Consider the following 24,160-nt stretch of genomic DNA (forward strand, 5'->3'; position numbering starts at 1 on the left):
TGAGCTGTGGTGACCAGAACTGGACACAGTATTCCAGGTGTGCTCTGACCAAAGCAGAATAAAGTGGCTCATTTTCATAGCTCCCAAGATCTGTTGTCTGACCCACTATTTTTAAGGCTTTAAAATTAATTTAATATTATGCTTTATTAATGCATTACTAATAAATAACCATCAAAACAATGGTAATATGAACACTAACACATTACACATTTTCAGTAACATTTCCAAGCTCTGTCTCTTGATTTGTTGCATGCACTTATTGTCAAGTTTTTCATTACCTAACTGGATGTAAAGAGGACCTCCCACACTCTCAAAATGTATTTTCCCAAGGTTTCTTTCTTCACTTTAAAGTATGATAAGAATCAGGAGCACTCCCATGTAGTTAGAACACTTACAAAAACATCCCCTCTGAAACTACAGATAGCCAGCAGTTCCTCACCTATACCATGACTGAATCCTCCTTTTTTTTTAGTAGGGGAACATTTTAAAAACCAACATTTATCATAGGATAATAAAATGTTGCTTCAAATGTCCACAGTCCAGTCCAAAGGTCACACAATACCAGTCAGTCAGTCACAGCAAAGAGCAGAGGCAAGAGCATAGTCACGAAGCAAGTCCAGAAGTCAGACAGCCAGAGTCTTGAATCCAAGAGCAAGGAACAAAGGAACAACAAAACTGCAAGACTGGTTGTTGGCTGCAAAGAATCTCTGCAGCTGGAGGTCTTTTAAAAGACTTCTGCTTCTCTCAACAGAAACTTATCAGGTCTCCTCTTGGATTCTAGCCTGGAGGAACGCCTCAAAGTCTCCTTGACCTGTCTTTGCTCCACAGGTCCTAGCACCTGCAGTCTAGAGTCCATAGAGTCTGTTTCTCCCTCTGCAGCTTCCTGAGCCTCCTCTGAGAGTGCTGATCCAGGCAGCCCCAGATCTGCTCCTGTCTCAGCCTCCTCCATGTCTTCAGAGTCTGAGTCCTTTGTGCCTCTAAGTCAGGCCCAGGGCAGTCCATGACAATTAGGACCACAGCAATGGTAAAAGAGTTATCTCCCTTGCCCTTAGTTTTCCCAGTACAAATTGTGATATATCCATCTGAGTTGCTCTGTGAAACAAAATACAGAGATGATATTCCATTTGTAATTGCTGTTGTTTTGAAGCTAGAAATCTAAGCCAAGGTACTCCCCAAGTCCCTCTAGTCATTTTATAACAGCACCCAATCTAGATCTTTAAGATCAGCATTCTAGAACAGCAGCTTCAGCTCAGAAATGGTGCTTTTGTAAGATTAACTACAAGGAGAACTCTGTCTCCAAGGCTGGTGAAGGTGGGAGTTGTAAGAAGAAAGACAAGGGTCCTCTCCTGACCATATGTCTGGGAATATAGTTTCTAGAGATGTTGGATGCATAGATACAGCATGGATGGGTGCAGTGCACATAAATGGAGCCATGGGGATAACAGTGGGAACAAACAGAGAGAAAGGAGATGAAAAAAGCAGCAGAAATCAGGGAAGATGGCTGCTGCAGGATCAAAGGAACCAGAGTTTTAAAAGGTGTTTTTCCCCTTATGGTTGGGACCCTAAGGAATCAACATGCCCCTTCCTGGGCTTCTCTGACTGCAGGCTGTACTTTTCACCTCATTTTTCCCATCAGGAAAATCACTTAAAACCTAGGCATGTTTTACATGTTCTATTACATACAGCAGCTAGAAGTTACAAACCAGTAGTACATAGCCTCAGTCTTTGCTACAATGTTACTCCATCAACCTTGGTTACTTTATCCTGCTTTCCCATGCTTTTTTTTTTTTTTTTTGCAATATTCCAATCCGTATAATAAATGGATTAGAATACTACAAAACAGCACAGCAAAGCACCTCTCAAGTATACCTTGCCTAAGAACAGCTTATAAAATTCATGGGTTGCCAGTAGTCGACAGGCAACTTGAAGGCGCACATACACACACACACACACACACACACACACAGAGTAAATGGACCAAAAGTGATGCACCGTGGGACATCTTTGCTTAGATCTCCCAACTTTCAGATCTCCCAACTTAAATCCAGTTATTAGTCACACACAGAACCAAATCCACTGAATCAATGGAACATATTTAAGTATTGATTTACTAAGTTTCCACTGATGCAAGTTGAGACTGGCAGTTTATTTTAAGCCAATGATTTGGGGACTGGATAGGGAAATCCCTCCTCTCCCTCACCTCTGTTTCATTGTATTGCAGTTCTGCACAGTCCATCTCACCTCCCAGATATGCAGTTTGAGGAAGGAGCCCTTCCTTAGAGTACAGCTTGTTCAAAGCAGCATCCTGAATAATGCTGCTGACACTGGTTGTTGTTGTGTACCATCAAGTCATTTCCGACTTATGGTAACCCTAAGGCTAACCTATCACAGAGGTTTCTTGCTTAGATTGTTCAGTAGAGGTTTGCCACTGCCTTGATGTGGGGCTGAGAAAGTGTGACATGCACAAGGTCACCCAGTGGGCTTCCATGACTGAGCAGGGATTCAAACCCTAGTCTCCAGAGTCTGAAGCTCCTGTCATACTGCAGAAATAATGTAGTTTGACACTACCATGGGTCAATGCTATGGAATCCTGGGATTTGTAGTTTGTTGTGGCCAGAGCTGTCCAGTAGAAAAGGCTAAATATCTCCTACACATTCCAGGGTTCCTTAGCTTTGACCCGCGGCAGCTAAAGCAGTGTCAAGCTGCATTATTTCTGCAGTATGCTGCAGTATGAGAGGAGCTTCAGACCCTGGAGACCAGGGTTTAGATCCCCACTTTACAATGTAGATGCAGCCATAGTTCACCACTCAAACCAGAACACCCCACAGGCTCTCAGCATTGGCAGATATAGTATTTAAATTATGTTAACATTTAAGGACTTAGGGTTCCAGGCTGGCATGGGAGCAGGAGTCTGGGTTCTAAGGCAGTTCTAGGCAAAAAAAGAAGTGTCCAATTCATGTACTCACTAGTGAGAGGAGCTGAGCAGGAGGGAATGGACTTGCATAGTAAGCTGCCATTTACCAGCAATCTGGCTGACTGTTGTGTGCAAATGTATCCGCTGGCTGCTTTATCACATTTTAAATTAACGTTCTGATTTTAAGTGATGAAATAAGAACCTTGCTCTCATTTCTCAGTACAATGGTTCTAAACTGGACGTTAATTGTGTACAGATAATTAAATATATGAGCCTAGGCTTTTTAGGCATGGCTTATGGAGGATTCTGTGTGTGTGTGTGTGTGTGTGTGTGCGCGCGCGCGCGCGCGCGCAAGAGAGTGCATATGAGAAAGAGAAATGAGTTTGCAAGTTGTGCTGTATTGCAATTCATTCCACTCTAACCTGCAGCTCAAGCTTTCCCTTTTTTTCTTTTTCTTTTTTTGCTTTTAGGGATTGTATTTAAAAAGGCTTTTCTTCCCTTTTATTCATTCAGTTGATGATATTAATTATGCTTCTATTGTAGCACAGTTAGGTTATCGTGCACCAAAAATCATTTGGCATTTTCAAAAGGAAAGAAAAATGCTTGTCTTTTGAAAAATACAGCTCTATCCAACTGAGGTCAGAATGCCTGGTTTTTGGTGTAGGAAGAACAAAGAAGAGGAGGTTGAATAAATGTTGGCACAGCCTTTTCCTTATTACTGTCTTATAGCCAGTGCAAGGTGTTGCAAGCTGAATTTAGTGTACATTAATATTGTTTTACATATGATTTACATAATTTTAAACAATCAATTAAGACACTGAAATAGTTCAAGATTCTGCAGTCATTAATCAGAATGGAGACTGCAGTGAAGAAATCAGAAGAAGACTAGGATTTGGAAGACCAGCTATGAAGGAACTAGACAAGATCCTGAAGTGTCAAGATACATCATTTAATACTAAAGTTAGAATTGTCCATGGCATCATATTTCTCATTTCTATTTATGGCTATGAAAGCTGGATAGTGAAGAAAGCTAGTAGGAGGAAAATCAACTCAGCTGAAATGCAATGCTAAAGAAGAATTCTGTGGAAACCATGGACTACGAAAAAGACAAATACGGTAAATGAGTCCTAGAGCAAAGCAAACCTGAACTCTCCCTCTAGAAGTCAAGATGACAAAACTGAGGCTGTTGTACTTTGGCCATATCATGAGAAGACATGACTCACTATGAAAGATAATAATGCTTGATAAGGTAGAAGTCAGTTGGAAAAGAGGATGACTGCATCCAGATGGATACACTCAAGGAAGCCACAGGGTTTTCTTGGGAAGATTTGTTCAAAGAGGGTTTGCATTGCCTTTTTCTGAGACGTGAGTGTGGGACTTGCCCAAGGTCACCTAATGAAATTCCATGGCAAAGCAGGGATTTGAACTCTGGCATTCTAGAGTCTTAGTCCAATACTTAAATCCCAACTAGGTATGCCTTTATATATGGAAAGTGAGACTGACGGTGCATTTGTACTTTGTATGCATTGTAATGGTTGTAATCCTGCCTCGATCTGCAGGGAGAGGCGGGAAATATAAATAAATTTATTATTATTATTATTATTATTATTATTATTATTACTATTTGCATTCATTTCCTCCTGGAAGACTTCCCACACGCAACTGGTTGGTGACTGTGTGAACAGAATGCTCTTCAAGCTAGTTTCAGCTAGAAATTTTGTTCAGCAACACCTCTGCTTTCTGTAATTCGTTCATACATTGACCCGTGTAGTTTCAGGCATGGTTTCCTCCTCACCATAAGGATTAAAAATTTCTGTCCCTTCCTTCTGAAACTGTGGCACAGGCAGAGCTTGGAAATGATACTTTTTATTATTATTATTATACTTCCCAGAATCCCCATCTAACATGTTCACTCTTTGGAGTTAAATATCCTGGTTTACTATAGCACATTGATTTTGCCAGGTGCTTTGTGTATACAAGATTCAGTCCCTAATCATAGGTATGACTGGGGGGGGGGGGGGATACTTGCCTGAAACCCTTGAGAGCCACTGCCCATTGGTTTCAACTATACCAAATGTGATGACCCAATTGTCTGATTTGATATAAAGCAGCTCGGCCATGTAAATACACTGGATGACCTTGGGCAAGACACTCTCTCAGCCTCAGAGGATGGCAATGGCTGACCCTCTCTGAAAATGGCCAAGAAAACCCCATGATAGTTTCACCTTAGGGTCACTATAAGTCAGAAATAACTTGAAGGCACACAAAAGAAGAAACAACAAGCTTCCCGTCTTCCTTTGTTCTTGTGACTGTGACAAAGGGCACACCCAGGGCTTTATAGCATGAGGATTTTCACAGTGGTCGCGTTTGTGGGGATGAAAACATGCCCCAGTATCACACATCTTTGCAATTATATGACTGCGGCTGCTGCTGCTGCTGCTGCCATCAGACTTTCTTCCTCAGTCCTCTTTAATGCAGCCTCCTTTATTTTATTTTAATTTATTTTTCTTTTAACTCAGACAATTCCACATCTCTACTAAAGTGACATTAGTAAAAAGGTTTTTAAAAAAGAATTAAAGAAATTGCAGCAGGGAAGGTAACTGGGTTGCTTGGGAATAGTAAGGTGTTGATGGGAGGGAGGAAGAGATACCGATCCTTGCTGACTGCCAATATCGCAATTGTCCTGGCAGCAACATTTCACACCTGAACACTTGCACTATTGACAGTTCATTGACAGGTTTCCTTCATCAGTTAAAAGGGACACTCTGAATGTGGTTTAGAGACACAACAGCTAAGGTCAGAGACATCATCATGTGATAAGTATCTCCAAAGTTATTTTTTTCCAGGTGTAATCACAGTGTTAAGCTAATATTTATCTGGATTCTCTGAAAAAGAGTTTCCATCATTTTGACAGAACAGCATACATGGCTTGTGACAAGAGTGTAGTGGGAAACTTTACCCTGAAATTTGTGCATGAAGTCCCCCCTCCCATACACTTGGACCACAGGCCATGACAGGTAGAAAGGGCACAAATTAAGATTGGTCTTGGTAATAGTATTAAAAATATGTGCCTTCAAGTTGTCTGTTGATTTATAGCAGTCTCGTGTATTTCATAGAGTTTTCTTAGCAAGGTATATTCAGAAGAAGTTTTCCATTTTCTTTCTTTTAAATATAGCCTACAGCACCTGGTGTCCCCTTGCTGTCTCCATTCCAAGCATGAGCCTGATTAGCTTCCAAGATCAGATGGGATCTGGTAACATCAGGCCAACCATCCCATGTTTTCCCCCAGCTAGTCTGACACTTGTAAATAACTTGAAGGTGGTGGTAAGGAAAGTGGTCACTGCCTCTTACTTGTCAAAGGGCTTATTTGCTGCTTCTGAGTTTTCTTAATAGCTGTGGCAAAGGCAGAAAATCCACACCCCTGAGATTCCTATGCTTGCCACAAAAATCAAGAAAGATCTGTCCATCTGTATCCTGTCAAAAAATGTTAGAGACCTTCCTCTTTTACCTCAGTTCTTTGAAATGTACTGAGATTGAAAAGGAGGATGTACAAGAAACCCTTTGCCAGTCAATCTTCATCTAAGTTACAGAGGTACCAAAAAGTCTGGAGTCTTGGAGAACTAGAGGTATAAAACATTTTTACTGCATTTGTTCTCTGGTTTGTTCCTGGTTGTTTGCTGGTCACTGGCTTGAAGTCTGGTGGAAGGTTATCAAAAAAGGAACACACGCTATCTTCTCCATAGAAAAATCTTAGAACAAAATGTTCTTCTGTACTTCTACATAAGTGGCAAAGGATCATTTTAGTTAGGATGGGTCAGGGTTTTTTTGCTCTGTTCCCCAATGGATTATCAGTCCCAAGCTTTTTTCAAATGGAACTTGTAACCGTGCAACTTCTTAAACTATTATCTTGAGAAGGATGACCTTTAAAATCTGATTTAATCCTTCTTATTGTTGAATAAAGCTGTCTTGCTCTCTGTTAAATCACATGGAGCTTTTTGACTACTTGGCACACAGGGTGCTTCGCTCCAGGGAGAGGAACAGGAAATAACAATTTACTAGTGTATACCCATCACTCTTATTTCACACTTGAGAAGAAAGGAGAAAAGCACATGGGCAAGGAACAGGGGCAAAGAAGTTCTGTTTGGACTGTTCTTTGCTCCCTTCTTTGCTCAAGAGGTCAAGGCAGAGGAGATACCTTGAACGCTCCCACACATTTCGCCTCTGGCATTTTATATTTTCTGGGTGGAATGGAAATGGAAGTGTAATATGCTTGTTTGATTCCAGTCTTTTCACCTCCTGTAATCATGTTTAGGAACCAGTGTGGTGTACTGGTTTGAGTGTTGGATTAAGGCTCTTGGAGAACAGCGTTCAAACACCTGTTTGGCCACAGAAATCAACTGGGTGACCCTGGGCAAGTCACACTCTTTCAGTCTCGGAAGAAAGTAATGGCAAACATCCTTTGAACAAATCTTGCCAGGAAAACCATGTGATACTTTTGCATTAGGGTCCCCATAAGTTGGAAACTATTTGAAGGCACAACAAAAACATCATAAGTATGAGATAAGTGAATAATACTATGAGCATTTCTTTATATTCCACTCTAATGAATGCATGCATATATGCTGGTAAGTACTGTACAGTGTTGTCATAATGGATATAAGTTGTTGTTTATTAAGGAGATAAAGAATAACTACAGATTTTCTTTTCCTCTTTGAGAAAGAGTGTCTCAACACACTGAGATGCCCTATCAAGAAAATTATTACCTGTTACTGGATTGTATAATTATTTATATTTTGCATTTGGGACTTTTTTTGCAAATAAATTAAATTGTTTAAAAAAAAACTTGCATTTTGCATTTGGATAAACTTCTGAAATTATTTGCCTTGCCTGCAAGAACTGCAAGTAAAAGTTTATCTCCCTAATAATCATAAAATGCAGAGCATATACATAATGTTTATGGCTAGAACACTTAATGTACTAATAAATTTCCTTGGGTGCTTCCATAACCTACAGATTTAAATTTTGGAATGCAACTGCTTTGAAAACCTGAATGTTGCAAGAATGCAGCAGCCCCTCTGATGCATCTGGGACAGTTGCATCCTTTACAGTGATGCTCATAGCAACCCATGCAAACCCAATTCTAATAAATTTAAACATTTTTTCTTCAGATATTTACTCATACATGTGTCTATGTAAATTTAAGCAATTGAAGAGTATACACTTAATCACCACAGGCTAATTTTACTGGCATGGGTGGGAAAGGCTCTCTAGTCATTTTCTTCCAGAGCTCAGAAGTAATTTGCTACAGATGAGAAGTTATTTGTGATGAATTTCTTCTTTGAAATAAGAAAAGTATAACCTTGGTTATTAGAAAAGCTATATGATTGTAACCTGATGAAGTATAACATCAGTCTTTTTGATATATAAAGATAATTTTTAGTGGCTTGTATAGTTGCAGGGAGTAGCCTCACTTTAGGTAAGGAAGGAGGACAAGCACATGGTTCAAGCGCTGGCTTGTGCCATACCTCACATCACTGAATGACACATTCAAATGTTGTTTCCCCACTAAATTAACTATTTTAGTTACCATAGAAAAAGGAGGAAACAAAAGGTACTTTTAAAACGTAACTATAACAATGCATTTTAAACATGTAGGGAACCAATAACTTTTTTAAAAAGCCACTTTCTAAAAGTTCTACTTTTGTCAAGTTCTTTTGATTTTTTTAAAAAATGAGCATAGTTTTCCTTTATTCTCATCATGCTAGAACATGATGAACTGGCACCACTACTGTTGTGCTGCTATAGTTTCTAAACTCCACACGTTGGGGACATAGGGGTATATTGGCATCATACAGTTACAGTAATTTCATCCCACCCAAATGATCATGGCTCCATTCTGAGGATCCTGCATATATGCAATGGTGAGTTTTCTGTTAGAGAATTTGAACTCCAGTTTCCATGATACTCTGAGAAGAGACAGATTAAACATTAAATCTAATTCAGTAGATTTATTTATATAGAGTGGCATTCAGGGTCCCTTGGGAACTGGAGTTCAAGGAAGTGGACTAGAACACACTGCAAAGAGCTTTGAAGTATCTCATGAAACTACAAATCCCAGAGTTCCTTTGAATGGAACTGTGTCAATTAAAAAAGTCTGAAAGTGATAAAACTGTGTAATGAAGATGCACTGGTTGTGATTAGTCCCAGATGCTTTTCCCACAGCCTCCTCTCTCTTCTTAATGAAATTAAACAATTTAAAAATAGCATTGTTGTTAAAGGGGGAAAATGTTGATAGCCACTTTAATGGTGGCATCTCTCAGGGCAATAGAGCATTTGGGACTACTGTGGTGCTAATGTGAGTGCATAGTAGCTGGCGTACTAGTGTACAGTTCTTCTGAAAAGAGAAGGAAAGAATGAAATCTGAAAGCAAAACTGCAGCTTTTATGCGCTATACCAGTGCCACCCAATGAAACGACTGTCTGGGGAAGAACTGGCATTTTTCAAGTCTGCCCTTGCCAAAGTTGCATCTGCAACCATTTTAATGATAGGAGCAAATATCTATCAGTGAAAAGGAAAGAGAAATCCATATCGTTTTGAAGAATGAATAGAAGGAGAATCGTTCACAGAAAATTATTTTGATGTGCAACGCTATATAGATGACGCATGATACCAAAGTGGCTATTCCTATTTTTGGAAAAAAGATGAAGTGTAATTACATTAATATTTGTGCCCATTGCAGCTACTACTGTTGCAATTACTGAAAGTAAATCTTTGTGTAACAAAAAAGGTGAAACTGTTAACTACCTTATCCCTTCATGTAGCAAGATGGTATAAATTGAATATAACAAATGCTATGGCAAAGTAGAGAGCTAGCATGATGTATTGGTTTGGGACCAGGGTTCAAATCCACATTCAGCCACAGAAACCCACTTGGTGACCTTGGGCAAGTCACACTTGCTCGCCCTCAGAGGAAGGCAGTGGCAACCCCACTATGAACAAATCTTGCCAAGAAAACCTTGTGATGGGTTTGCATTTGGGTCACCATGTCAGAAATGACTTGAAGGCACACAACAACAACAACGATAAAATAGCTGCAGTGATATTTTGACATTATTAAAACTGATGATGTAAATATCATATAGGGCTTTAAGATTCAAACAATTACAATGGATTCTCCAGAATTTTGAGCAACTGTGGATCATCTCTACCTCATTATTAAATGCCAGCAATATGAACATACATATTTCAGCATATCTGCATTGATATCACTGCTGTTTAATAATGCTGGGCACAATTATCCATGTTTTTTTCCTAACCATGGGGGTGGGGGAAGCCAGAACAGGACCCCTGTGGATCCGAAGGGCCCACTGTAGAACATACTATCCAAGACATCTGTGGTTGGAAAAAAGAAAGCTTGGGTTATAGATGTGGCAGTCCTGGAGGATAGCAGAACTGAAGACAATAAGATGGAGAAGATGATCAAATATCAGCCACTTTCAGTCAAAAAATCAGTATATTGCTTCTAGATCCATTTTGACACCCCCTCATTCTCCACCTGTTCATTTTGTGTGGAATTTGGCGGCACCTCTACCTAGCAAAGTAATCCACTGAAAGCAATGACATCATTTTTTTTAAAAAAAATGTAAAAACAGGTTAATTGTTGCTTTTAAACATTGTAACAACAGGTTATCTGTTACTATTAAGCACTGTAACAACAAAATTAAGCTTCACATTTTTGTGTCGTGAATACTCTATGTTGGTTATTTCAAAAACATGAGTTTGGAGGAGATATAAAGTGTTGGAAACAAAGCAGGATAGATAAAGTAATCCGTTCAGGCAGTGCATTTAGCTTGTTAAAGGTCTGTCTTTGAATCTCTCTCCTTTTTCTGAATTAGAGGCCGCCAGCAGTTTTTTCCCTCATCCTGAAAGGCTCCACACCATTAAGAACTCCATGACCAGGCAGGTACAACATGTCCTGTCCATGCTGGGGAAAGGTGTGCATAGTGAATTTGGCCAATGCTGCTAGTTAAGAATTTTGTTGGATTCATTATTGGATATGGGCTTCCTGAAACTTGCAGATTTCTTTATAACCAAGGTAGAAGGAATTTGAAATTAATAAATTGGGTGATATAAAACTGACAGATGGTCATCCAAATAACATTTAGGGGTAGCCGTGTTGGCCATATAGCAAATCCAATAACATCCAAACAATGGCCCATTCCGCACAGGTGTAAAGTACGTCCCCAGGACGTACAAAATGGCGGCACCCGTTCTACATGGGTGCTGCCATCTTGACTAGCGGATGCTTAGCGGACACATGTCGCGCAGCACTAATGACACCGCAAGTGTGCCATTGGCGCCTTGCAACATCATTAGTGCGCTGCAACAAGAAACGCCATTTTGGCGCTTCTTTTTTGTGGCGCCGGGGAGCCTCGCGGTTTGGCCGCTGGGGCTCCTTGGCGCTGCTAATGGCGGCGGCAGCAGACCGCCGTTTTCAGGCAGTCTGTAACATGCCATAGATACCTTTATTGGGCCAAGCAAAATGCACAATTGCATGTTACAAGCCTTCGAAGTCACATTGGCTTCTTCATAAGACAAACACGAGAAAGAAATTGAAGATGTTAGCCATAGGCCTGCATTTTCTGTTTCTGGTCTTAGTTCAGATGGTAGGGAGGGCTATCTGCTGGCTGGCACCTCCCTCTTTTTTGGCCTTGTGGTTATTGGTAGATTTTCAAACTCAAGGAAATTTAATGTCCATTTGTAATTCAATGAAGATGTTTCCTTGGAATTCAGCCTGTCCCCTTCTTTTGGGAAGCCACAGGCTCCTATGTAGATAGAGAACACTGGATTTCTCAAGAAGTCTTCATGTTTTGCATGAGGAAAACTTTAGGTGTTATCGTGGTAATGCATGCCATTCACTGTCAATATTAGAAAACATTGCTTTGCCTGTTGGAGGCAGAAGCTTCAGATGGCAAAGTCCCAATAACATCCAAACCTTTATTGGTCCCACCAAAAAGACTTCTTGAGAAATTCAGTGTTCTCTGTCTACATAGGAGCCTGTGGCTTCACAAAGGAAGAAGACATGCTGGAGGAAGTTCAGAGACAGAGGCTGAAGCCCTGTTGGCCAAAGCTGGGCTTGGGTTTCGTCCTGAAATCCGAGCCCAAAACTGGCTCTGGCTCCCTCTGGCTGACAGAGCTTCAGCCTCCCTCCCCAGCCTCAGAGGAGGAGGGGCAAGTGAGGGAGAATTTCAGTCCCATTGCCCCCAGTGGTGGAGGATAGGGAGTCCTGCAAATGTCTCAACAACAGGGTCACCATGAGTCGAGATCTACTTTGTGATTAACAACAACAACAACAGAATCAAACACATGATCTGATAGAGAAGAGAGAAGGAAAAAATGACTAAAGGTTAGCATGATGCAAAATGAAAATGAGTATGGCAAAGCAAAAAACCACAAAGTCAGCAAATATACATTTAGTGAATACAGTCGTCCCTCGACATTTGGGACTTTGACACTCGCGGTTTCGATTGTTTGTGAGGTCAAGGCCACTGTAAACGCACTCCTCCTCCTCATCATCATCCTCACCAGGCTTTTCCTCTGAGGAGGGAAAAAGCACAGGAGGGAGAAGAGGGAAGGGTGCATGCGCCAATCCCGTCCTTTCCAGGACAGAGAGCTGCCTCATTCCCTAAGCAGCTGTCTGCCTTGGGAAGGGGTTTGGGGGAAATAATCTGCCACCCTTTTCCAAGGGAAAGACAGCTTTCCTACCTTGGGAAGGGGTTTGGGGAAAGCGAACACGCCCTCCTTCCTGCCACTCCAAGGCTTCAGAGAGCTTCCCAGAGCTCCCTGCTTTATTCGTGAATTTTGACTTTTGCAGGGGGGGGGGGTTTGTGCTCCTAATCCCCATGAATGTCAAGGATTGACTGTATAGGCATACAAAGGTTGCTAATTCTTAACAGTTGGCTGGGGAATACTGGAATTGTGGTTTCTCCCCTCCTAAACAAACAAACAGAATCCTACTATAATAGCTTCTTTTCAGAATTCATAGCACTGGAGTTACTAGGTGGGCTGAAATCCTCAGGCATGGTATATTCACTATGTGCTGCAATCCATTTTCCCAAGGCATATGCCCAATTGTTAATTGTCTAAGCCAGCCTTGGAGCTGCCTTTTCTTTTCTCATACTCACACTTTTATTACGTAAAGAATTCAGCCACTAAGCTTTAGTTATGTTTCAGGATCTCACATTTTGCTCTGGATTTGTACTAAGTAGAAGGCAGCTGAACAATATAAGGTAGAACAAAATTCCCTCCTCTTTTCTTATTAGAAAAGCAAGCAAGAAAGCTTCTGTATATTGGGAGAAAGGTAGGGGAAGAAACAAGAATTACATTCATGAGCTAGTTCCCAGATTACAGCTGATAATAGTTCTGTGGACAGACTGCTGGGAATGAAGGAACTTAGTAGAGGCATTATATGAGAAATCAGGTGAGTTTTAATCAGTTCAAGAGTGCTGTGGAGTCCTGCTAAGGGAAAATGGAAACTAGAATTGTTAGCCTAAAACAGAAAGCACTGTTATTGAAAAATGAAAAAGGGAAAGAGCTTATTTCTTGCTGAGGGAAAGCTCTTTGTTAGCATGCTCATATTCTAAAAGGAATGAGCCCAGGGCACTAAACTGCCTGGGTTTTATGCCTGTTCTTAGTAGTAGTAGTATCGTGTGCCTTCAAGTCATCTTTGACTTATGACGAGCCTAAGGTGAACCTATCACGAGGTTTTCTTGGCATGTTTCTTCAGAGAGGGATTGCAGTTGCCTTGCTCTGAGGCTGAGAGAGTGTGACTTGCCCAAGGTTACTCAGTAGGTTTTTATGGCCAAGTGGGAATTCAAACCCAAGTTACAGTCAATGCTCAAACCACTACACCACACTAGACTTTACTTTATGTTTGTTATTATGTTGCTAAATTAGCACTAAAGATCTTAATTAAGAGAAATTCAGATAAATACCTAGGAAAAGGTTTTTAGAAGATGCCTCTTTCAGTATATCACAGCAGAACACAGAGAAAGGGACCTAAAGTGTTTAGTGCAGTGGTCCCCAAACTGCTCTTTAAGGGATTTTGGACTTCAGCTCCCAGAATCCCAGACTATTGGCCAACATTGCTGAGGCTTCTGTGAGATGAAGTCCAAAATCTCTTAAAGGGCATAGTTTGGGGACCATTAGGTGAGATGGAAAGTGTGCAGTGGAGCAAAGGATTCAATGGGATTCTCCTATCCCATCTCAATATGTCTACATAATTCTGTGTAAGTATGAAAAGATGGGGATGGAGACTGTAGGGAAATGGAGAGAGTCGCCTGTCTATTCATGGTGACCCCATGATTTTCATAGGCTTTTAAAGGCACAGAATATTCAGAGGTGGTTTGCCAATTCCTTCCTCTGATGTATAGCTTACACCACCTGGTATTCATTGGCAGTTTCCCATCCAAGTACTAACCAGGGCTGACCTGCTTGGGTTCCAAGATCAGAGAGGATCTGGTGCCTTTAGGCTATTTAGGCCCTCTGTAAGGCGATAGGAATCCAGAAATTCAAGATGTCAGTGTTTTAAAAGATTGTAAATAGGATCCTACAGAAATGTCTGCAAGAAACCTTCTTGGTCTCTTTATTTGGAACATTAGCACACAACACAGAAAGTGGTACAATTGCTTCCTCCACCAAAACTGCAAAGGTTTAGGATTTCTGGTGGTAACATTCTGGAAGGAGTGCTTCTCACTTTGAGTACCAATGCTTGTCGGAGAATAGTGCTGTTTAGTTGTGGGAGTTGATTATGTAAATTTTGTTTGACTGAATGAATATGTTTGTTCCTTGAATAAGCTTGGAAAAGTTGTGGTTTAATTTGGATTATGACACTCAGGATCCCCCAGTCAGCATGGCCAGTGGGATTCTGGTAATTGTAGTCCAAAAAAGTAACATTTCCAAATGTGGGTCCACCTAACAATATTGTCTACATTGGTTGGGAGCAGCTCTCCAGGCTTTCAAACAGTGATCTTTCTGAATATACTGCTAACAGTAATCTTAGAAGATATGGATGTCAGTAGTTACTACCACTGGTTCACAGGCTACCACTGGTGTAGGGACAGTAGTCATTGGGGCAACATTTCACTGTGCCTTCCACAGCAAGCAGAAGCAGAGAGAAATGTGGGTATATATTTGGAGGGAGAGGAAATGAGCCATTTTGCCATCCACCTTTCAAAAAATTACTCTGCTTTACCTCCCACTTTGTGATGTTGTGCCTGCATGCTAACTGGTGGTAATTTAGAGATGATTTGGGGAAAATGGGAGCCACACACCCAAAAGGTGTACCGTAGATTCATCTGAGAACACACATAAATACTCCAAGCATGCAAGGACAGCACTACTAAACAGGTTTTCTCCCACTCTTCCAAGTTAAGACACACTGATGTGAAAAATCTGTGTACACAGATTTTGTACTATGAAGAGGAACCTGCTAGAGCTGGCAAATAAAATAGAATGCTTGGAGATGGATGTAATTTTTTTCCTTTTTATCTTTTATCACTTCTGGACTGATTTTTTTAAAAGTCCTTTTAAGGGACAGTTTTGGATTCTCTTACCCACTCATCCAACTGCTCTATTTTTCTGCAGATAGCTGCTTGGAAAGTTAATTATTCTATTCTTTTACAGTGACCTTGACTGTATTTTATATCTGAAGGAAATGGCATTTGGGGTTTTCTAATTTAGGAGCACAAAAGAGGTTGAAAGAGACAGGACTAGTACCTGATTCACTGTGTGAAAAGAGCCACTCATGTTAAATTATAGGCTGCAGAAGCTGGAAGCAAAGATAACATTATTGGACTCTGACATTAAATATGATTAATGGGGCAATAAGAATATCATTTGGGTCACCTCAGGTATATATTTTATTTATTTTCACATTAAGGATTTCACAGCATTTCAAAAATATGTGATGCTATTGGCATTTTTAAAAGGCTTGTAAATTACTATGATTTTTGTATGTTTGCATGGTTTACTTTCTTCATATCTTCCAGAATCTACTGTGACAGGATGTCATGATAGACAGATCTGCCTGTTTCTTCACATTTCTGCCCATCTTACACTGGCATCTTTTTTTGTTTTGTTTTGTTATTCAGAAGATTTTGAAATATTCTTAGAGTAAGAAATCTCATTTAAGAGCAACTATGCTTATAGATGTGCCTGTAGATAGACTGAAAGTTGCTAAACTTATACATACAGCTTATCTGGAAGCCATTTTGAATACTGCACTAAACAGGAACAGCAAGATGCACAACTGAATCATGTCCCTCATCTCTTCCCCCCCCCCCCCGCACGCCTTTTGGGGGTGAACCCCCTTCCCCAACATTGTCTCTATAATAAGTTTGCACGTCTCTTCACAAAAAAAATTTCCCCTTGACTTGCAGTTTGGTTCAATTCAAAGTGCGGCTGTTGACCTATGAAGCCCAAAATGACTTTTGGACAGGGTATCTGAAAGTCTGCTTCCACCCAAATGAGTCTGCCAGAAATTTGAGATCTTCAGAGGAGGCCCTGTTGCATATCCCAGCACCTCATGAGGTTAACCTAACAGGGCTTTCTCTGTAGCAGAGAGTCAACTGTAGAAATCCCTTCCCAAGGAGGTTAGGCTGATCTCATCTCTTTGAAGCTTCCAGCAGGCAGTCAAAACAAGGTTGCTGTTTCGTATGGCATTCAGATTTTGAAATGGCTGTTTTAACTGTTTTAAAACTGAATTCTATGATTGTTTTTAGAATTTTAGGAGTTTTCAAAGAGTATTTTTAATGTTTTTATATTTGTATTTAAAATATTTATATTTAAATATGTTTTCATATTTGTATTGCTTTAATTGGTTTTTATTTCCTCATTGCTTTGGGAGCCCTTGTGAACAGGGAAATGATACAGAAATACTTTAAATAAAAATAGAAAAGAAGCCCCAAGGTTCCATAGGAATTAACATTGTGAAGATAGGCAAGATGGAGGGGTTGTTGTATAATATGTTTGCACAATTCTAAACATTGCTATGTTTTATTTACCTAGGTCCTCCATCAGGATGTCCATGTCAAGTCAGATGTGCAAACGATAATTTATGATGGTGATCCAGTGAGTGGAGAAGTAATTTCACCCACATCAGGCTCCATGCTGTCCATTTTCTGCAGTGTCAGTAAGTTGTTTTTGGTATTGTTACTGTAAAGATTACAGGAGAGTTCCCATGCAATTTAACATCATTATTTTAGATAAGAAACTTATGGTAGATTCATAAGTCTAACATTTCTACTGACAAACAAATGTATTCTTTTTTTAAAAAAGAAAGGACCAAACAACCACAGTGTGCTCATCTGGATATTTTCCTCCATAAATTAGATGTTCTCATTATTTGCTTTTGGAAAATATTTACTGCTGGGGGAAGCTTGCATTATTGAAAGAGATGAAAAATACACAGCAGATGTGCAGCACTGGCTTTAATGGAAGGCTAGCCTTCTCTGTTGTCTTCCTACCCCACTGTCTGATTTGTTTGTTTGTTTATTATTTCATTTTATTGCTGATTTTACATGGTGATGCACATTGAACATTACTTATTCTCATGTTTTTTTCCAGCTCAGAGCATGAAGAGTTCAGGCATGATATGTACATGGTTGCATCATTTTAAAAGCTTGGTTTATAGCTAGTAAGAGTACTGCTAGGTTTAATGATAGTATTACTATTGCAGAAGCTGTTCAAAAAAAACTCCTACCAGTAATAGTAACAACAGACATGGGTGAACATTGTTACATGCCTATATTCGGTCTTTCTTTTTTTAGGAATTCTGTAGGGTTTTAAATATTGCACATTTTATCTTTGTGCGTGTTTTTAAAATAGTTGTTCTAATATGCCAAGTCTTGCATATAAGTTTGCAAAATGACCTAAGCTACAGATGTTTCTATCAGTACCATCCAATACATACTGCACATTATGCATGTTGCAAGCTTTCAGAGTTCCACTGGCTTCTTCATAAGGCAAGCATGTTAAAAATCATACTGGATAAAAAAAATTTTTTTAATGATTTTAGTTTTCCCTTCTTTCTCCTGTATGATTTTAAACACCTTTGCCTGATGAAGAAGCAAAGTGGAGTTTCAAAAGCTTGCAACAAATGTAATGTGCATGTTTGGCCCAATAAGTGTCTCACTCTGTCATGGATTTTAGATGATACTGTATTTTGCTAAATGGTCAACATGGTTACTTCTGCATATGTTATCCAATACATCTTGTTAGTCATTTGAATTGTGCTGTAGCTTAATGGTAAGAGTACATCATTTGCATGAGGAAGGTCCTAGATTCAAATAGGCTTAGGAGTACAAAAGATTCTTTATTTTAAATCCTGGAGAGCCATTGCCAGTCAGTATAAACCTGGGAAGGTAACTTGTGGACCTCTAGATCTTGCTGGGGTACAATTCCCATCAATGCTAGCAAGCATAACCACAGGTGAGAGTTGACAGGAGTGCCAGTCTAGCAACAACATCCAATGGCCCACCCTATTGTAGACAATACTTAGAGAATGGCTTCATTTAGCATGAAGCAGCTTGGCAGCATCTCACTTACCAGATGTTGGACTGCATTTCCCTCATCCTTATCAGACATAGCTGATGATAAGAAGTAATGAAACAATAATCTTTGGAAGGTCACAGATTACCCAGCCCTACTATAAAATTTCTTCTTCACATTATTTAGCATCTTAGGATGCATCCGCACTGCAGAAATAATTCAGTTTGTCACCACTTTACCTGCTATGGAATCCTGGGACTTGTAGTTTGTTGTTGCACCAGAGCTCTCTGACAGAGAAGGCTAAATACCTCACAGAACTACAGTTCCCAGAATTCCATAGCATCAAGGCATGCCAGATAAAGTGGTGTCAAACTGGATTATTTCTACATTGCAGATGCAGCCTTGATCTATTTTCTCCAAAATACTAGCTCAGTAAAAAGCTGTTTTTGGACACAGGGTGGAGGTATTTCACAGCATTACAGCTTATTTCAGTTTTGTTTCATTTCTACAATTTGTCTTCAGTTTAAATGCAAATGTGAAATTCCAAATGCAGTGGTAACAGGACCCATAGCCATAGTGTCAACTTGTCAACTGACTTGTGTTTTAATTATTCTACCCAAGTGAGTTTCAATTATGCTAACAAGCACTATCTTTTCCTAATTGTGTCTTACAGCTACTATCAATTGTACATGCTGTCCATCCACATAACTATATTGAGATGTGTATAGATGTGAAAGGACATTTTTCCTGTGCATGCTCTTTTCAGAGAAGATACAAATATTTTTTCATGCAAGTCTTCTGGATCAGTTTCAGAGATCCAAATGTGTATTTCTCCTAATAAATGGTGTGAAAGTCAATAGAAGACCAAAGGGTGACGCACATGGGCCAAATAAAGCAGTTTCAGACTGTTTTGGAGGCAGAGTGTTTGGATGACACACGCCTCCAAACTGGGCAGAAACTGCATTGAAGCTACACTCTAGGGATAAAAACTGGAGCAAAAAGAACCAAGAATATTCCGACTTAGCCAGGAAAATGTGCATCTTCAGCCCTGCAAAAAAAGTCCCAACACCAGAGCAGTCATATCCTAACTCTAACCCTAAGGCCCCATATAATTGCACCAGTACAGTTGCGTGTTAAAAAAGGACAGAACCATCCTACCCAAGTAGTTGGAGCAGCAGTGCAAAACAGTGAAAGTGTAATATCTCCAATAGGTATAATTACAACATACACAAAACAGACAATCCAAGAAGAGGCATAGGGTGAAGGGGACATGTGGTGTCTCCCGCCCCCCCATGATTGTGCTTTACCATGTTTTACTGGGCACACTGATTCTCCAATGCCATGTACTGGTGAAAGATCACAGGTGCAACTATGTGGCCGATCAATGGGGCAGCCATCCAATGGAGTGACATCTAAGTAGCAAGCTGTCACTGGTGGTGTGTTTGTGCAACAGTGCACATGGATGGTGGGGAGGAAACAAAAAAATTACCCAGTGGCGCAGCTTGACACTGCATGGTGCAGTCGAGCCGTACATATTCAGGCTGCACTGGAAGTGGCCCGTGCAGTCAGAAGGGGTTTGAACCACTTTTGAAAAAATCAAGTTTGAGCTGCTTTTTCGTGTCTGTCTGTTCCATCCCCAAGATAATTTTTTGTCCTTCTTCCAATACTTGGAAGAGTTACAAAGTCATTTGTCTTCAGCTTAGTTCTTCATAACAAATGATTTTATAATATCAGGGGAATTTCAAGAATGACATTTCTGTGACAACAGTAGTGGTGATATCTGGATGCTGTTTGTCTACAAATGCATGTGAACTGTCTCCTTGACAGTGGAACTCTGTTGGTTGTGCAGAAAATGGGAGTTTGAAATCCAGGTTCTAGCCAAGTTATCCATTACTGACGTAAGGATTTTTCCCCCCATATGACTTTGTTTTATCGGAGAGTGGGGATTGAAAGAGCGAGCTATTATGATTTCTCCTGTCATGTGTGATACCAGTAATGTGAACAAGACTTGGGCAAGTAGGCACAATTTATGGGATGCAGCCATCTTTTTTTTATCATAGGGATGAATCATATATGCAGACCCTACACATATAGATAGATGTCCATCATTAGGTGGTGATATATGTTAACAATTGTGCTATATGTGCTGTGAGGCTGAAAATTTCTTCCACATACCATGTTTATAGTGATATATGATTTGAAAGTTTAGGCAATGGGTGAATGTGGTTTTAAAACTTTTGGAATCGTTCCACTTGTTGGTCCCCCAAAGGTATTCCCACAGATGAATAGGAACTTGGTAAACCAGCATTTATCTAAATACCATTGATTCATTGGGTCTGCTCTAACTTGTAGTAATAATTGTTCTAGGTCTTTATTTATTATCTTACTTTAGGGTCATCTCTTAATAGAAGGTGTACGTTTCTCTTGCCTAACACAACAAACCATGATGATTTACACACATACACAATCCAACATTTCTGAATTCCACATAATCACATTATATGATTACCTGCAGTGATTACATATGCAGTGGGCTTCTATATAAGATTAATTTTCTCCTCATATAAGGTGATATTGACAACATGTGATAAGATTTCAACAGGCAGTTAATGGTTTCTTGTCCTGCATAAGCCACTGTCCATATTAAGTGTATATATGGTGTAATTGGTGTGCATTGTGATGACTAACTTGTGACATTATTCACAGCCGTCACAACTAAATTGCTCTTCAGTCAACCCCAGTTCAATTGTAACACATTATGAGCTGCAACATGAGAGCTACAGGTGTAAATCAGCCCTGTCAAACATTGTCTGGGCCCATTTTGTAATCAATGGTTTATTTATTACCACTCTCCCTCCTTGTTGCCCTCCCTAAATTAAAAACTGTACAAGCCCCATAGCCACAAGAAGCCATGGCTGCACTCCAATATTTCAGTGGAATCAATGGAATTAATCATCAGCTTTCCATCTGATATTGAATCTGCTCAGGTACTGAAATGATAAATGACTTTATTATCTGTATGGAATCAACATGAAATGATAACTGAAGCTCGGTATTAAAAATGCTTTCGATTTTTGTACACTCAACACTTGCATTTTTCAATATTGCTTTCTTTCTCCTCCCCACTACTGTTTGGGTGGGGTGGGGTGGGGAGTGTATTAGCATTGAAACTGTTCAGTTGTACATAGAGAGCTCAAAGAACCACAAATAAATAAACATTGTCCAGGGACAATTCAGTATTGCCACTGGGAGAGCCTGGAGCTGCCATCCAAAAAAGTATTTATTGAAGTCTGCCCACAACTATTTCTGTGAGGGTAGTGACAATCTTCACCAAGGCTTTGGTAACAGGGCCCTTTGCTCAAACACCCCCATATCTTGCTAGCATTACACTTCTTTCACAGTTAACTGATTGCCTAATCTCCAAATGACTGGGTTCTGTCCTGGGCACAGTGTTATTCAACATCAATGACTTGGATGAAGAAATAGAGAGCATGCTTATAAAATTTGCAGATGACACCAAATTAGATGGAGTAGCTACTACTCCTGAGGACAGGATCAGAATTCAAAATTACCTTAATAGATTAGAAAGCAGGGCCAAACCTAACAAAATGAATTTCAACAGAGAGAAATGTAAGGTACTACATGTAAGCAATAAAAATGAAATGCACAGATACAGGATGGGTGACACCTGGCTTCACAACAGTGCATGTCAAAAGGAACTAGGAGTCCTAATAGACCACAAGCTGAATATGAGTCAGCTGTGTGATTTGGTAGCTAAAATAGCCAATATGATTTTAGGCTGCATCAATGGGAGTATAGTATGTAGATTGAGGAAGTATTAGTGCCACTGTATTCTGCTTTGGTCAGACCTCACCTGGAATACTATGTCCAGTTCTGAGTTTCACAATTCAATAAGGATTTTGACAAACTGGAGCTCGTCCAGAGGAGGGTGACCAAATGTAGGAAAGTACTGGAAACCATGCCCTACATGGAGCTGCTTAGGAAGCTGGACATGTTTAGCCTAGAGAAGAGAAGATTAAGAGGTGACATGATAGCCAGGTTTAAATATTTGAAGGGATGTCATATTGAGGATGGAGCAAGCTTGTTTTTGCTGTTCCAGAGACAAGGGCATGGAGCAATGGATTCAGACTAACATTAGAAAGAAATTCCTGACAGTAAGAACTGTTAGACAATAGAATATACTGCCTTGGAATGTGGCAGAGTCTCCTTTAGAGGTTTTTGAACAGAGGCTGGATGACCATCTGTTAGGAGTATTTTGATTATGTATTCCTGCATGGCAGGGGGTTGTACTGGACGCCCCTTGTGGTGTCTTCCAACTCTATGATTCTATGATTCTATAATCTTCCAGCAATAACAGCATCCTCCTTTGCTAAAGAGGAATGAGTGGAGGGACCCTTTTACTTCTTCCAGCAGCAGAAGTGTGCCAAGAATGGAGTTGCACTGATAGGAACCAGGGATACTATAGAGTCTGTAGAGTACTTTCTACAAGGTGCTACAATACAGAGTACTTTCCATTAATCATGACATCCAAATAGTTAAAGCCTAGCAATTAGTACATTGTTCCTACATATGCATTGCAAATGATGGAGCTAAATAGAAAATCGTCGGCACATTTATTCTAATGCTGCTCATGGAGCGATGGGGGAAGTACAGACACAGAGCCCTCCTCTCTTTTTGAGTTGTTGTCTTAATTTTTAAAAATGCCATTCCCTACAGTTATGAAGGTCAGGGAATGACACAGCTCCCAATCCAACACATTTGCCTACCACTGTAGTTGATGGAGATTAAGAAGGGGAGAAGGCTCTGTGGGTTCCTCTGGATTTCATTACAAACAAAGGCTAAACCTGTACCAAAAAGGTTCAAGAGGAGAAGACAAGCAAATGCTTAAAAGAATCATAGCTGGCAAAAATATTCTAATTTTATGAAGTATACAAAAGTCTTTATATACACTGGTGAGAACACATACATTAGAATGAGAGAGACAGGAAGCTGCTGAAAAGGAAAGCCAGGAAACAATTATTGTGGTTTCATACATGATGAAGTATAACTGTCTCCTCTGCACACTATAGAGCCATTGCAGTCTGACTAAATTCCATCTATTTGGAGGAGCCATATCACTAATCAGGAGGGAAGCAATGTGACAGCTAGATCTAATGAAGTTTGTGTCATTCTAGCAAGATAAATTGCAGTGGTTCAGCCAGGCCCCATTCAGTTAACTCTGGCTGCTCAAACGGGTCTATAATGTTCTCCTTAATGCATATAAAGGACACAGAGTTGCCACATTCCCAACCTTAAAAGCAATGAACTGTTGCCTCGTGGTCCATTTCATTGCTAACCTTTTGTCAAGCACGTTTCCACTGCTGACCAGTTAAATAATTTTTTCAGGGGTGCGGAAACAGTAGGAGAGCTATCAGATAGTTGATTTCTGCTCCTTAAGTATGCAGTTTTTTCACAGTCAACCTATCTGATGAATTCTCCTCCCTGTGGTCCCCATATCAAAGTACCCATAAGTCTACAGTAAACCTAACTATTATTCTGTCTGTTCTAATTTCAGACTTAGTGTCAAGGCATGCCCTTGTTGGAAGATGCTGAAAATAGGAGTGATAATGTCTCATTCTTGCTCTCTTTCCTCCTCACTGTTCCTTGAGAAAAGCAGGAAATTGTGTGATGAACATT

General features: G+C 40.1%; 1 long non-coding RNA gene across 1 annotated transcript in view; it reads left to right on the top strand.

Annotated features, from left to right (window-relative positions):
• The window catches only part of LOC149309696 (uncharacterized), a 77,772-nt gene that overhangs the window by 11,759 nt on the left and 41,853 nt on the right, over positions 1–24,160 (top strand). The window contains exon 2 of the long non-coding RNA XR_016281844.1: positions 16,982–17,105. This is a non-coding gene — a long non-coding RNA (uncharacterized LOC149309696). The remainder of the gene's footprint in view (positions 1–16,981; positions 17,106–24,160) is intronic.

The sequence above is a fragment of the Sceloporus occidentalis genome, unplaced genomic scaffold, assembly GCF_023333645.1.
Source record: "Sceloporus occidentalis isolate IW3139 unplaced genomic scaffold, rSceOcc1.0.p SCAF_7, whole genome shotgun sequence".
NCBI lineage: Eukaryota > Metazoa > Chordata > Lepidosauria > Squamata > Phrynosomatidae > Sceloporus > Sceloporus occidentalis.